Consider the following 15,953-nt stretch of genomic DNA (forward strand, 5'->3'; position numbering starts at 1 on the left):
TGTATGTGTGTGTGTGAGCATGTGGTAGGGAACATAGATTGTAAGCTCCACTGGGGCAAATATTCTCTCTGTAAAGCGGTGCGGAATATGTGTGCGCTATATAAATAACTGGTAATAATAATAATAATAATATAGTGAGAGTTTAGAAAATGTGAGAGTTTAGCAGTAATCTTTCACACTTTTTAAACTCAGCCAATGTAACAGAGTCCGAGAACATGCAAACTCGCAGTTTTTAGACTCAAAAAACTCTCACGATTTATACTCTCATCCAGATGTTTTCCCATTTTTAAGATAAAACTCAACCAATGTGATAGTGTGTGAGTTTACTGCTAAACTCTCACATTTTCTAAACTCTCACCCTATTACATTTGACCCATAATGTGGATCGCAAAGTAGGAGACATTGGTACTAGAGGAATAAATTAGTAATTGCTGTGTGGAGACAGGAGGACACCAGTTTCACTTTTTGCTATTCCAGGAGTGTGACTCTGGTCAGTGGCACCACAAGGGGGGTGAGGGCCGCACCCAGGTGTCACCCACCGAGGGGTGACACCAAGGTGCAGACGGACACTCCCCCACAGTGACAGGAGCTGGGTGCTGCACTGTTGTATTAAGTGCAGCATCTGGCTCCTGACACTATGAGGGAGCCGGCACTGCAACACAAGGCAGTCAGCACCCCCTGCACCCCCCCCCCAGTAATATTAGGAACGGGCCCCATGGGGGATCGGACGTGAAGTCACACCCCCATCCCATGAGGCCACACCCTTTATCACGAGGTCACGCCCTGCGCCGTGCACACAACGTCCCTCACCGCACCGGGTGACATTGCGGGGAGGGACGCCACTGACTCTAGTGTAGGGACCATAAGAAAATATACAAGGAAAAGCAGTGTCAGCGTAATGGGGCCCATACATCAGGCAGCTATAGGGACAATTCCCCGTTCTGTCAATGCCTAGGTATTTAGCTTGTGTCTGGTAGACAGAAGCTGATTAGCACCCTTGATTGCCACGTCTGAGAGACAGATAAAGGGGTTGTCAGTCTCTGTAGTCAGCCACTCACTAGGGGAGCAGGTCAGAGGCCTGTTTAGAGACACTGTGATTACTGATTGTAAGCTAAAGACTATTTTGTCAGAGCTATGTTAGGTCTTTCAACTCTGGGACAGTGAATAATTTTGTTTAGTTAGAGCCAGACAGGCCAGGGTTCACTGTTACGATTTGTTTATTTTTGTGCTGTTTATAAAACTATCTGTTGGTACCAAGGAGCGGATTCAGAGCCGCTCGCTAGATGTGAACGCACGCACGATGTGTATGCAGATTGCGTAGGCAGGGCAAATGCACAGCAATGCATTAGCACGCCCAGTATTTCTTAGAGAGTGATCGCCTTGTGTATTCAGACGCCCACCAGCCTGTCTTAAGCCGCCCACTTGCGCCCTTCATCTCCAAGAAGTGTATGCAACCATTGGTACATCGGGTAACATCGGATGCGATCGCAGTGCTTGAGGTTGACCATACCCTGTCGCCAGGGCCGTAGCTAGGGTAGTGCGGCCGGAGCCATCGCACAGGGAACCACAGGTCAGGGGGCGCTGTTTGGGCCTGTCAAATTTCTGTTTATTATCATTCTTGCTTGTAGCTTCCTCTTATTTCATCCCCAGCATCTCCTGGCCTCTCCTATCTCTTCCCTGGCCCTTCCCCTTGAAGCCATGGCCCTTTTTTGGGTGCATTATGTCTCTTTGAAAAATGAGGGGGGCGCCAATGCTCTTTCTGGCACAGGGCACCAAAAAGTGTAGTTACGGCTCTGCCTGTCGCAAGCACTGCGATCACTTCAGTGTAAAAAGCAGCCAGGTGACGTGTGTTTTGATGCCTACTCTTAATTATTGCACACCTCTAAAATGCCATTGAGACGCTCAGGCACGCCTGCGTTTGCACCTCCACTCCCCCATTTGTAATGGCCAGCCCCTGTCACCACCTACAAACGGCTTCCCCTGCCACTCACTCTGCTGGGCTGTCTATGCGCACTGAGCAAACGCATTCTGAACTTTTGCAGCGGTTTGCGCACGAGCACTGCGATGAATACGCATGCGTACAATGCATACCATCGGCAGCAGCAAGCGTTCACATACTAGTGAGCGGGTCTGAATGAGCTCCCAAGATCCTAGACTGGTGTACTACTACTTGGCTGCTGCATTACAGGTGTGCCCGTTTACCCCAGGAGATGGTACCCTTACCCTGATCTTACACAAACACACACATATTCATTTTCAGAGTGAAATTGTGAAATTCTTTCTTCTGTCTCTCATCCTATATAATATGGCCATACTACATTATATATGGTTACAGCATATCACATGGGTGTTATTATTTGGTTCATAACATGTTACTAATCATGCTGATTATTTTACAACTAAAATGGTACATTTTTCTGCTCAGGTGGCTGTGTGCAACAGGGGTTTACTGGCAACTTTCACCCTGGGAGAGCAAACACAAGCAAGCGTCCCTGGCTATTCTACCAGCACACTGCAATGCAGTCTTGGTTAATGTGGGTGTGGTTTAAATAGCCAAAGCAATATATGAAAAAGTTATAAACATGTAACCCTTCCCAATTAAAGGTTATTAAAAGTGCCTCCATCCAGGATTATTATTATTATAAAGGTCACCAGGCTCACCTGGGAAAGCCTATTTAATATAGGGTAACTCAACCTGCTAGTGTAAGAGTGCGATTTTAATATTATACAAACAGTGTATATTGATTTCCAATATATTAAACTACCTGTTTCCTCCTTAGGATGCGATACCTCCAGATGTCTTCCAACTCTCCTACAGGTAAGCTTTCAATGACTGAGAGATTTATAATTTGTGCAAATTTACTTTATATAGATGGTCACACTTAATAACACAGGTTCTGAGAAAACATGTATATGTTCTTTCATACATTTAAATATAACAATGCAAATACACAAAATACATATATTCAGATATGTACACCTTTTTATATTGCATTAAATACACATGAGACCTGAATGCTATGGATCTAATACAAATACACTATATGAGTGCGATGACATTGGATTAATTTCCAATGCCTCCAAAGGTTGGGGTATTGTCCATATGACTCCAATGAAGCTTATGTTTTTATATTAGTCCCAATTTGGAAATTAACTGCCAATCAATGATAAGTCTTTACTGGAATTGGCAGTATAAGTCTGTATACCCAATCTCTATTCCTGTAAAGCTAATGGCTTTATACAATAGCAATACAATTTCCAGATGTATTAGATATAGGGTCTCACTATGAGCTTTTCCTATACATTGACATGTGAAAAAGATAAGAGAGGGCAAAAGTCAGTGTAGAGGTTTATGTGTCCTGAACTTGAAGTGCCCTGAGCTCAATTCTGCTCCTATTTTATATACACAGTAGTCCTTCAGGCAGTATAAAAATATCTGTACTATTCTGCAGTTACAATGTTACAGCGTAAATTGTCTTGACAGCAGACTGGTAAACTATATTTAGCTAGTATAGCTATGAGACTGTAATTGTAGCCCTGGGGAGCAAATCCAAGTCTTTTTCCCCGGGTCAACATGTTATGCTTGGTGCTGCACTTCTGCCTTATAGCACTCTGGGGAATTTTTGCTCTATGGGGCTCTGTACCAGTGCTACACTCAGGGGCTGACAGATTGATATGATAAAGTCTGAGCCTTATAAATACATATATTAACTATGCTCCTCCCTGTTCTTAGTACAGACTACTTGTAGTTATCCCCACTGATCCTATAGCAGTTTCATTACTGGTAATGGTGCATCAGTGTGAGTGGATTGTATTGTAGTGGTACAGACTCACAGTCGATATATGCCTTGCTGCTCTTGCCCACTCAATCTTCTGTGTAATGACTGACCAGCTAAACACACAGGAGAGCTGATTCTTCTGCCAGGGGATGGGAGGAGTGTTCCCTGCCCTCCCCCTACTACTGCGACTTTACCAGTCCGCCCCGGAAGTTGTCGTCAGCGGCCCCGTCTCCAACAATGACATGGCTCCCTGCTTACAGCCGCACTCCCGGGACACAGCCGCCGGACCTACTGCCCATCTCTGCCACTGCTGGAAAGCCATCTGCCCTCTCACTGCCGATGCCGGAAGCCTCCGCACTACTCAGCAGCAGTGCCGCTCACTGGAGGCTCTGTCTATGCTCAACTCTGTCCACAATCACCGCTGACTCCCGGCTGCCGCCTATTATAGCTCTGGTGCAGCGCAGCCGGTAAGTCAGATGACCTGGCTCTGGATGGGGGAACAGCAGACTGGACTCCAACGGCTGCTAGCCGCTATTTATACTAACCCATTCCCAGCTGTGCGACCCTCCTATTCACGCCTAAGGCATGAGCTCCTGGAGCCTCTCGTGCCTCTTCCAGCACTTTCTCTACTCCCTCAAGACCCTGTAGTTTCTTACAGTAATAATAGCCTGAGCCTCTACCCTGTGTGTATATATAAGTTCTATATGACTTCTGCCTGCCCTGTACAGAGTTCATATACCATACATAAATACCTATAACATCTTTACATATACATACATATTCTATAATATTTACTATGTCTGGCGGTTCAAATCCCAACGCCGGAAGACAGGCAGCAGCGAAGATCCCGACAGCTAAAAAGGTAAGTATTTACTAACACTACTTCCGCCCCTAACCCTCCTTTAGGGGTACCTAACCCCCCCACCCATAAGTGCGGTATGCCAGGTATCTAGCTCCCGGCATAGGTATAATGACAGCGTCGGGATTTCGACGTCTGTCATTAGTACCATGCCGGGATTTGACAGTCGGGAAGCTGGCGGTCGGTATTTCGACTGTCGGCTTCCTGACTGCTTCCCGTATTAACATATGTCCAATGGGTTGCCTGACAGCAATCCCAATGATAGGGTGTGTCACCTAAAGCTATACACACATATGTATGTATATATATATATATATATTTATATGTATTCATTTATTTTCTCTTTAGCCACATTTTAATGAGGCTACAATCTCCCCCTGGTGATCTATGTAAACATCAGTGGATTGATCACTACTATAACAACAGCCTATATATATACAGTCAGGTGCATAAATATTGGAACAATAATAGAATTTTCAGATTTTGGCCTATATTATTCACCACCACAACGGCTTTGAAATGAAACAAACAAGATGTGCTTTAACTGCAGACTTTCAGATTTAATTTGAGGGTAATTACATCCAAATCAGGTGAACGGTGTAGGAATTATAACGGTTTCTATATGTGCCTCCCACTTTTTAAGGGGCCAAAAGTAATGGGACTATCAACTCAAAAGCTATTTCATGGACAGGTGTGGGCTATTCCCTCGTTATTTCGTTATCAATTAAGCAGGTAAAAGGTCTGGAGTTGATTCTAGGTGTGACATTTGCATTTGGAATCAGTTGCTGTCGACTCTCAATATGAGATCCAAAGAGCTGTCACTATCAGTGAAGCAAGACATCATTAGGCTGAAAAATCAAAACAAACCCATCAGAGAGATAGCAAAAACATTAGGTGTGGCCAAATCAACTGTTTGGAACATTCTTAAAAAGAAAGAACGCACCGGAAAGCTCAGCAACACCAAAAGACCCGGAAGACCACGGAAAATAACTGTGGTGGATGACAGAAGAATTATTTCCCTGGTAAAGAAAAACCCCTTCACAACAGTTGGCCAAATCAAGAACACTCTCCAGGAGGTAGGTGTATATGTGTCAAAGTCAACAATTAAGAGAAGACTTCACAAGAGTGAATATAGAGGGTTCACCACAAGATGTAAACCATTGGTGAGCCTCAAAAACAGGAAGACCAGATTAGAGTTTGCCCTACAACATCTAAAAAAGCCATTACAGTTCTGGAACAACATCCTATGGACAGATGAGACAAAGATCAACTTGTACCAGAGTGATGGGAAGAGAAGAGTATGGAGAAGGAAAGGAACTGCTCATTATCCAAAACATACCACCTCATCAGTGAAGCATGGTGGTGGTAGTGTCATGGCGAGGGCACGTATGGCTGCCAATGGAACTGGTTCCCTTGTACTTATTGATGATGTGACTGCTGACAAAAGCAGCAGAATTAATTCTGAAGTGTTTCGGGCAATATTATTGTTTATTACAGTCAAATGCTTCAGAACTCATTGGACAGCGCTTCACAGTGCAGATAGACAATGACCCAAAGCATACTGCAAAAGCAACCAAAGAGTTTTTTAAGGCTAAAAAGTGGAATGTTAAGCAATGGCCGGAATCCGATTAAGCATGCATTTCACTTGATGAAGACAAAACTGAAGGGAAAATACCCCAAGAACAAGCAGGAACTGAAGACACTTGCAGTAGAGGCCTGGCAGAGCATCACCAGGGATGAAACCCAGCGTCTGGTGATGTCTATGCGTTCCAGACTTCAGGCTGTAATTGCCTGCAAAGGATTTGCAACAAAGTATTAAAAAGTGAAAGTTAGATTTAGGATTGTTTAGTTTGTCCCACTACTTTTGGCCCCTTAAAAAGTGGGAGGCACATATAGAAACCGTTGTAATTCCTACACCGTTCACCTGATTTGGCTGTAATTACCCTCAAATTAAATCTGAAAGTCTGCAGTTAAAGCACATCTTGTTTGTTTCATTTCAAAGAAAGTCATTGTGGTGGTGAATAGAGGCCAAAATATGAAAATTCTGTCAATGTCCCAATATTTATGCACCTGACTGTATATATATATATATATATATATATATATATATATATATTGACAACTTCACAACTACCTCTAACACTCAATTTCTGTAAACCCAAAGTAAGGCCAACTATAAACTATACTGGGATGGATTATTCTTTCCACTCTCCGAGGTTCTACCAATTTATCATAGGTCAACATCCCAGGGGTTTTATCTGTCTCTTAGACCTTATTCTTTCTTCTAAGCCATCCACTTCTACATCACTATTAGTTAAATCCCTTACTCCTAGACTCTCCTCAGTGTTTTCAATAGAGATGTCATAGGCAAGTTTACAGAAATCTAGAGTATCCCTGTGATCTCTAGTCACTTCCTGTAGAATTTCAGGTAAGTATTCCCTACTCATGTCTAACTTATCCCCAGAATCTTTATTGCTGTCTGGTAGAATTCCAGAGATGCACGCTATCATGGGGTAATTCTCCATATAGAAAATATCCTTGTCCATTATTCTCAGTCTCTTGATCTTCTGAATTTAAATCAATAGCGCTTAATTTCAGTACCTCTTCATGTGATGTCTTTCTAGGAGAAGTAAAAACATCTTGACTATCAAGGCTGTCCAATCGAAACTCTCTTCCAATCGGAAGCAAATGTCGTCTGTGGTAGGTAAGTATATTGTCTGACCCATTTTCAGGTTTAATTGTATAGACTGGTAAATCTGTGAACTTTTCGGAAATTTTCCACCACCACGAAGGGATCTTCCCTCCAACTATTAGCAATCTTGAATTTCCTGGGAACACCTAGCTGCCGGAGAAGTACTCTATCCCGTGGGACCAGTTCCTGATTTCGTACTTTCCGATCAAACTATGTTTTATTTTTCTTTCCCAGTTTGTTAGCCGTCCTATCTGCTAGTTCGTAGGCATCCTTCACCTTTTCCCTCAGATTTTCTATATATTTAGTGTGGTATATAGGTGTTTTATTACCTGGAGTTATCCCCATACAAATATCTATTGGGAGTTTGGCTTTCCTCCCAAACATTAGGTAATAAGGTGACACGCCTGTTGCCTTGTTTATTGTACAATTATAAGCATGTACAAACTTAGTTATGTACCTTTTCCATTTGTATTTGTCTAGTGGGTTTAGAGTAGCCAACATATTAAGCAAAGTGTGGTTGAACGGCTCTGTTGAGGGTCACCCTTGGGGTGGTAAGTGGTCATGTGAGATTTTGTGATGCCAAAAATGGTGAAAAGTTCTTTAATTAATCTGCTTTCAAAATCCCATCATTGGTCAGAATGCAGTCTATTTGGTAGGCCGTAGTGGATAAAAAATTTGTCCCACAAAGTATTAGCCACGGTTGAAGCTTTCTGATTAGGGGTGACATACGCCTGTGCATACCGAGTGAAGTGATCAGTCACTATTAGTACATTACATTTCTTTCCTGGCTCCACTTCCAGAGTGAGGTAATCTATACACACTACAGTAGGTCCATGGGACCATCGCTTTAAATAGTGACCAATGGGGCTACACGAACTGGTAATGATTTCTGTTCAACGCAATTTCCACATGAGTGACAATATTTCTCAATTTCAATCCTCATGTTGGGCCAATAGAATCTCAGATATTAAGCCCAAGGTCTTCTCAAATCCCAGATGCCCATGGTTGTCGTGTAATGTCTGCATCACCAATATCCGAAATTTCTGGGGCAAAACTATCTGGGATTTTCCTTTCCCATATGCTCTTATGGTATTACAGTATAAAATTCCATTTTTAATGTATACATTTCTTTTGTTTCACTAATATTTTAATATTTTTTGACTTTGGACCTGGGGTTGGAGTGGCTGCCATTGTAGTCATTAGGGAATAAATATACCCTATATCTGGATCTTGTATTTGTTCATAGCGTAATTGCTGGTGATTAATGGAGGCATTCCCTCCAGTTCCATTACACTAAGCCAGCAATATGACAAGGGTAGGGCTTGGTGAGATGACCCCAACCTACTAATTAGCTCATGTCCATTCTCTTGTCTAATTTTTACTGGACAACACCTCCCTTTGACATCTCCAATAGGCACTTCCACCCACTCGTCTTTTCCCTCATCAGCTCACTGATTGGGTATTCTAGAGAGAGTGTCAGCATCTGTGTTATTTACTCCAGGTCTGTATTTCAAGATGAAGTCATATAGGGTGAAGGCTGACATCCATCTGTGGCATCCAACTTAGCTGTGGTCTGTACATAAGTTAATGGATTGTTATCCGTGTACACCTCGAATGATACCCCATACAAGTAGTCATGAAACTTTTCGACTACGCACCATTTTAAAACCAGAAATTCAAGTTTATGGGTAGGGTACCTTCTCTCACTTTTAGATAATCCTCTATTAACAAAAGATATAGGTCTTAAATCTCCTTGCTGCAGTTGGTACAACACTCCCCTATACCTTCCTGAGATGCATCTGTATGCAGGGTCTACGGCAAAGTGGGGTCAGCGTATGCTAGTACAGGCACATTTGTTAAACAGTTTTTCAATTCATCAAATGCTTTTCCACATTCAGGAGTCCATCTATTCCCAAAGGGTTCATTGATTTTATAGTACAGATTATGGTTAGTATCCTTCTTTTGATCATTCCCTTTGCTACTCTTTACGGAAGGATATCCCTTTGTCAAATCTGTCAATGGTTTGGCAATTTTTGAGTATTGGGGAACAAAGTGGTGATAATACCCACAAAACCCGAGAAATTAACGTAAATCCTTGAGTTTTTTAGGACAGGGCCAATTACTCACCACCTCCATCTTGGCAGGATCAGTGGCTATACCCTTTCTACTAACAATGTGACCCAGGTATTTCACAGACGATTGGCGGAGTCTGCATTTGTCCACTGATAATTTTAATCCTCCTTCTTCCAGTCGATCTAAGACCTTTAATAAAAGTCAAAGACTATGATGTCATCAAGGTAAACAATGACTTCTCTGTAATTCATGTCTCCTACTATCCAGTCCATGGTCCTTTGAAATGTTGCAGGGGCCACCTTTATACCCTGTGGAATCATTAGAAATGTAAAAAAAAAACAAGGGACATATAAAAGTTGTCTTCTCCCTATCATTGGGACTCATGGGAAACTGGTAAAACCTGCTTCTTAAATTTAAGATGGAAAGCCAGTTACTTCCTTGGAAGCAATCTAGGGCCTCGTCTATCTTGGGTACTGTTCTGTATATTGATCAGGTGTAGTACACTGATTTAATGTCTGATAATCTACACACATCCTTATTTCCCCACTCTTTTTTCTGGCTACCACTATAGGTGATGCGTAGGGACTATGGGACTCAATGATTACCTGGTTTTCTAAAATGGAGCCGGACATCATCAAAATCAGCAGGCGCTATCCTGCGAGAACGCTTTCTGAATGGGGTTTCATCGGTTAATCTAATCGGATACTATGCTCGACCCCATTTGCTCTACCCAAACCCCACTCTCCCACTGAAAAAACCTGGGCCCTTTTTTGTATTTCATGTATTAATTCCTCTTGTTTAATGATAGGAATATCACTCTCTTAAAAACAGTAAGTAAATTTGCTAAACTCTTCTCCTTTCTTTAAAACTGACTCAATCCCTCCTACTTGTAAAGTCAACACATTAGACCTATACTGTCCATCCTCCTTCTTGCACCATTCTGATAGGCAAATATATAATTTGGTATTAGTACCTACAAATATGGGTAAATTATCTCTCCTTTAGGGAATTTCAGGGCAAATTAATGCAATAAATGGTATATACATCTCCCCGTCTGCTGGATCAGTGATTTCCAGGGTCACTTGTACGTATCTCAAGTATGGATGCTTCTCCGCACTTAGTCCCCAAATGACTAATCTGTTTAATGGCTGTATTTGAATTTCAGACAAATTTTCATTGTACCATGACTCAAAAATGATAGAGACCTGTGAGCCACTATCCAATAGGATTTCACATGGACATCCATTTATTTTGGCTGACATCATGGGGGAGGGTCCCATAAGACCATCAGGTAAGATCCCACTCCACCATGTACTCCCCATGGCACTCAAGCTAATTTCTAAGGGGCCAGTGAGGGGTCACAGACCTCCCCCGACCATTTCCCGGCCCTGTTCTCTCCCTACAACGGTCACTATTACCACGGGTATCAATGCCAGTTCCAGGGTTCTGACTACATTGGTAGGCTCGATGCCCCATCTGTCCACACCTAAAACAACCTCTTGTCACAGGTCTAATTCCTCTACCCATACCTCTACTAGGCATTAATGAAGATACTCCTCTTGGCGAGGGTGCTGAAGTTTGTGAATTGATCGATTTTTTTATTCTGTTCCTCCATCAGCTTAATTATTCTTTTTTCAAATGACTGTTGCTCAATGGTTGGCACTACTACTTTTACTTTTTTAACCGTGCATTCCTGCATATCTTTAAGCGTTTCATCCTGTTTTATTTCCTTCATAAGGTCATTAAAGGAAGGTGGAGGTTTCTTCACTTCTGAGCACCTAATTTTTTGTGCCACTGGATAGGTGGTCAAAGCTCTTCTCAATAGTTGTTTCATTCTGCTTTCATCAATATTTTTTTTTTTAATACCTCTTAATTTCTCCCCAGGCTCCTGAAAGGTATGGTGCAATCTAGAAATCAGATCTCCTACATCCTCCACGGTTCCATACACATAGTCCAATGCCTCAAAATAGGTCTCAATAGTAGTGTCTGGATTACTACGCCTGGTGGCCTGAATGACTCTCATTGCTGGTCCCCTAAGACTCCCCACCGCCCTTTGTTTTTTTATGTTGTCAGAACATTTCCACTCTTCTGTTTGTTGTATAGCCACCTCTTTCCAGGCCTCAAAAGTTTTCTCCCCTACTGGGACGGGTTGGATACCTGAAAATATTCTTAATCTATGATAGCTGCCTTCATAGTGCCACCTTTCTAGCTGGGTTACAACCCTATCTACTATGGTCTCAAATTGACTTCCTAACTTCTCATTATTTATGTTACTATCCCCTTCTCCATCTTTCCCCTGGTCAGCACTGTCTCCATGAGAATTGGAAATTATAACCAAAGGGAGATGATTCAGCCTCCTCATCCTTTCCATTGTTAGGCTACATAATATTCCATCTCCTTCCTGAAGTACTGTCAGCCACTATCATCATTGGGATTAAGTTTGGATCTAAATCCCTCTCGTTCTCTATCAGTATGGCGCACACCAATCCCACATCTCCCCTCCATTTATCTACGATATGTGGCTGTATAACACCATATAACGATCTTACTTGTTTGGTAATATAATCATCCGGAAATTCTGAGAAATTTCCCCTACTCCAAAACATCGTTTGGGGTTTACTCCTTTTCTACAGCACCAGGCCCTTGAATCTGTTCCACTAAAATAGTCCATTATAATTAATTTCTCTGAGTGTTTCCTGTACTGTAGATCTCAGCGCAGTGCCTCCAAAATGTTACTCTTCCCAATTAAAGGTGATTAAAAGTGCCTCCACCCAGGATTATTATTATAGAGGTCACTAGGCTCACCTGGGAAAGCCTATTTAATATAGGGTAACTCAACCTGCTATTGTAAGAGTGTGATTTTAATATTATACAAACAGTGTTTATTAATTTACAATATATCAGTAAAACCACCTGTTTCCTCCTTAAGATGTGATACCTCCGGATGTCTTCCAACTCTCCTTCAGGTAAGTTTTCAATGACAGAGATAGATTTATAATTTGTGCAAATTCACTTTATATAGATGGTCACACTTAATAACACAGGTTCTGAGAAAACATGTATATGTTCTTTCATACATTTAAATATAACAATGCAAATAGACAAAATACATATATTCAGATATGTACACCTTTTTATATTGTATTAAATACACGAGAGACCTGAATGCTATGGATCTAATACAAATACACTATATGAGTCCCGTGGGTGCGATGACATTGGATTAATTTGCAGTGCCTCCAAAGGTTGGGGTATTGTCCATATGACTCCAATGAAGCTTATGTTCTTATATTAGTCCCGATTTGGAAATTAACTGCCAATCAATGTTAACAAGTCTTTACTGGAATTGGCAGTACAAGTCTGTATACCCAATCTCTATTCCTGTAAAGCTAATGGCTTTATACAATAGTAATACAATTTCCAGATGTATTAGATATAGGGTCTCACTATGAGCTTTACCTATACATTGACATGTGAAAAAGATAAGAGAGGGCAAAAGTCAGTGTAGAGGTTTATGTGTCCTGAACTTGAAGTGCCCTGAGCTCAATTCTGCTCCTATTTTATATACACAGTAGTCCTTCAGGCAGTATAAAAATATCTGTACTATTCTGCAGTTACAATGTTACAGTGTAAATTGTCTTGACAGCTGACTGGTAAACTATATTTACCCAGTATAGCTATGAGACTGTAATTGTAGCCCTGGGGAGCAAATCCAAGTCTTTTTCCCCGGGTCAACAATGTTATGCTTGGTGCTGCACTTCTGCCTTATAACACTCTGTACCACAGTGGTACACTAAAAGGTGCACACTGGACGATTAAAGTGGACGACTGAACGATAACGATATAGTTATCGTTCAGTCGTCCACTTTATCGTCCATTTTTAACACCAAAACGATGAACGATAACGACGATGCACGTTCCCGAGGGTCGTTCGTCATTATCGTTCATCGGGTAAACATGTAGGCCAACCTGACGATATTGTCAGGTTGCTGCATGTTGGGGAATGGGTGAGAGAGCCCGGCGCTGAACGATATCGTTAATGATATTGTTCAGCGGGTGTGCTCAGTGTCATGAACAACATTGAGCACACCCTGCCGGGGACACACTAGACGATATTGCTCAGGGAGCATATTGTCGAGTGTGTACGCTCTTTATCACTCAGGGGCTGACAGGCTGATAGGATAAAGTCTGAGCCTTATAATTTACATATATTAACTACGCTCCTCGCTGTTTTTGTTACAGTCTACTTGTAGTTATCCCCACTGATCCTATAGTAGTTGCATTACTGGTAATGGTGCATCAGTGTGAATGGATTGCATTGTAGTGGTACCCAGTCACAGTCAATATGCCTTGCTGCACTTGCCCACTCAATCTTCCACCCAGAAGTTGACGTCAGTGGCTCCGCCTCCAACAATGACGTGGCTCCCTGCTTACAGCCGCGCGCCCGGGACACATCCACGGATCTCCTGCCCGTCTCTGCCGCTGCTGGAAAGCCACCTGCCCACTCACTGCCGATGCCGGAAGCCTTCGCACTACTCAGCAGCAGTGCCACTCACTGGAGGCTCCGGCTATGCCCAACCCTGGCCATAATCACCACTGACTCCTGGCTGCCACCTATTATAGCACTGGTGTAGCGCAGCCGGTAAGTCAGGTGACCTGGCTCTGGATGGGGGAACAGCAGACTGGACTCCAACGGCTGCTAGCCGCTATTTATACTAACCCATCCCCAGCCGCGTGACCCTCCTATTCACGCCTAAGGCACGAGCTCCTGGAGCCTCTCGTGCCTCTTCCAGCACTTTCTCTACTCCCTCGAGACCCTGTAGTTTCTTATAATAATAATAGCCTGAGCCTCTACCCTGTGTGTGTATAAATAAGTTCTATATGACTTCTGCCTGCCCTGTACAGAGTTCATACACCATACATAAATACCTATAACATCTTAACATATACATACATGTCCTATATTTACTATATATATATATATATACACACCACATAATACACATATGTGTATATACATCCATGTATATGTATTAACATGTGGCCACTGGGTTGCCTGACAGCAATTCCGATGGTAGGGTGTGTCACCTAAAGCTATACACACATCTTTAGCCACATTTTAATGAGGCTACAAACAGATGAATACCTACCAGCCCCATCTGACAAAGCAAAAACTACATATTCAAAAGAGCATTACAGTGTTTTCTATACAATACATTAAGCTTTCTAGTGACCAATATACAATACTAGGACCATTCTAGTGACTAATATACTGTACAATACAGCAAGCATCCTAATGACTGTATACTATACAGAAAGCATCAGCGGTGGCTCCTACCCTCTTAGATGGGGGGGCTGCTGCTGCCAAAAACAAGAGGGTGCAGAAGAAAAAAAACACTAACTCACTGGCTCTTGTCCTGTTTGGGTCCCGGCGCCTGTGCAATTGATCTGACAGGTGCCGATACCGGCGCATGTGCACAATATCACTGGTGTCCAAAGGACTGTATCATCTACAGCCCCTAGGAGCTAGTTAGGGCTGGCAGAATGGCAGAGAGGTGGGTTCCTCCTGGAAGCTGCTATCTGCTAATAGCAGCCCGGGACTGACAGTCCAAGGGGGAGGAGACACCTCCCCCTGAGACTGCTTGTTGTTTGTGAGTGGCAGGTAGCACTTCCAATGGGAAGCCACTGCCAGTCACAGAGTAGCCACTGACTACACTGAGGTGGTGGATTTTACTGGGGGAGGGGCTGCAGCCTCGCAGCCCCTAGGCAAAATCTGCCACTGGAAAGCATCCCGGTGAAATAGAATACTGTACGTAGTGGGATAAATTTAACAAGCCATGCCACTGGTCATCTTTTCTTGTACTGTCATTAGAACTTGGTTAGAGCACTACATTAGGGGAAAAGAATTGTGAGATTTTAGAGTAATAAATTGTTCTCTCCAAAACAGCACCCCCACCCCCTCACTTCTTCCCTCCCTTTTCTCCAAACAGCAATTAATTCCCCCAAACACCCTGACTCCCCTCCACCAGCTCTTGGTACTCATGAAAGTCTGTACACATGATTGACCTATAGAATAAACTCCCAGTTTTGTGACATACAAAACATATGTGAAAGGTGTGAAGGACAGCAGGACTTAACAGGCTAGTGCAATGAAACTGATAAATATGTGTCACTATCTGAGTTCAGGTAGTCTCCCTGCAGGGTTGGTGCAAGGTTTCTAGGTGCCATAGGAAGATTCACCCTACCACCCCTGCTCTCCCCATCCATCTACATAAAACCCCACTCGCACACTTTTAACCAAACCTTTGGAACAACATTTTAACCAAACCTTGGACAGTAATATGCCACACATCAGTGCCCAAAATATATAATATACCACACAGCTGTGCCCCAATATATCATTTTTGTGTCGACCATTTCAATGTTGACCTGTTGATCCTGTCAACCTTTTGTACATGTCTATCTTCATCCATGTCGACTTTTTGTGTGTTGTCCTTTTGTACCTGTCTACCTATTGACTGTCTACCATTTGGAGTCTATCTAGACATTG

General features: G+C 42.7%; 1 protein-coding gene across 1 annotated transcript in view; it reads right to left on the reverse strand.

Moving 5' to 3' along the window:
- LOC148542395 (uncharacterized) overlaps positions 1 to 15,953 on the reverse strand; it is a 129,926-nt gene that overhangs the window by 91,312 nt on the left and 22,661 nt on the right. The gene's annotated exons all lie outside the window — the stretch shown is intronic.

This window comes from Taudactylus pleione, unplaced genomic scaffold (assembly GCF_031769625.1).
Source record: "Taudactylus pleione unplaced genomic scaffold, aTauple2 ptg000012l, whole genome shotgun sequence".
In the NCBI taxonomy this organism is placed as follows: domain Eukaryota; kingdom Metazoa; phylum Chordata; class Amphibia; order Anura; family Myobatrachidae; genus Taudactylus; species Taudactylus pleione.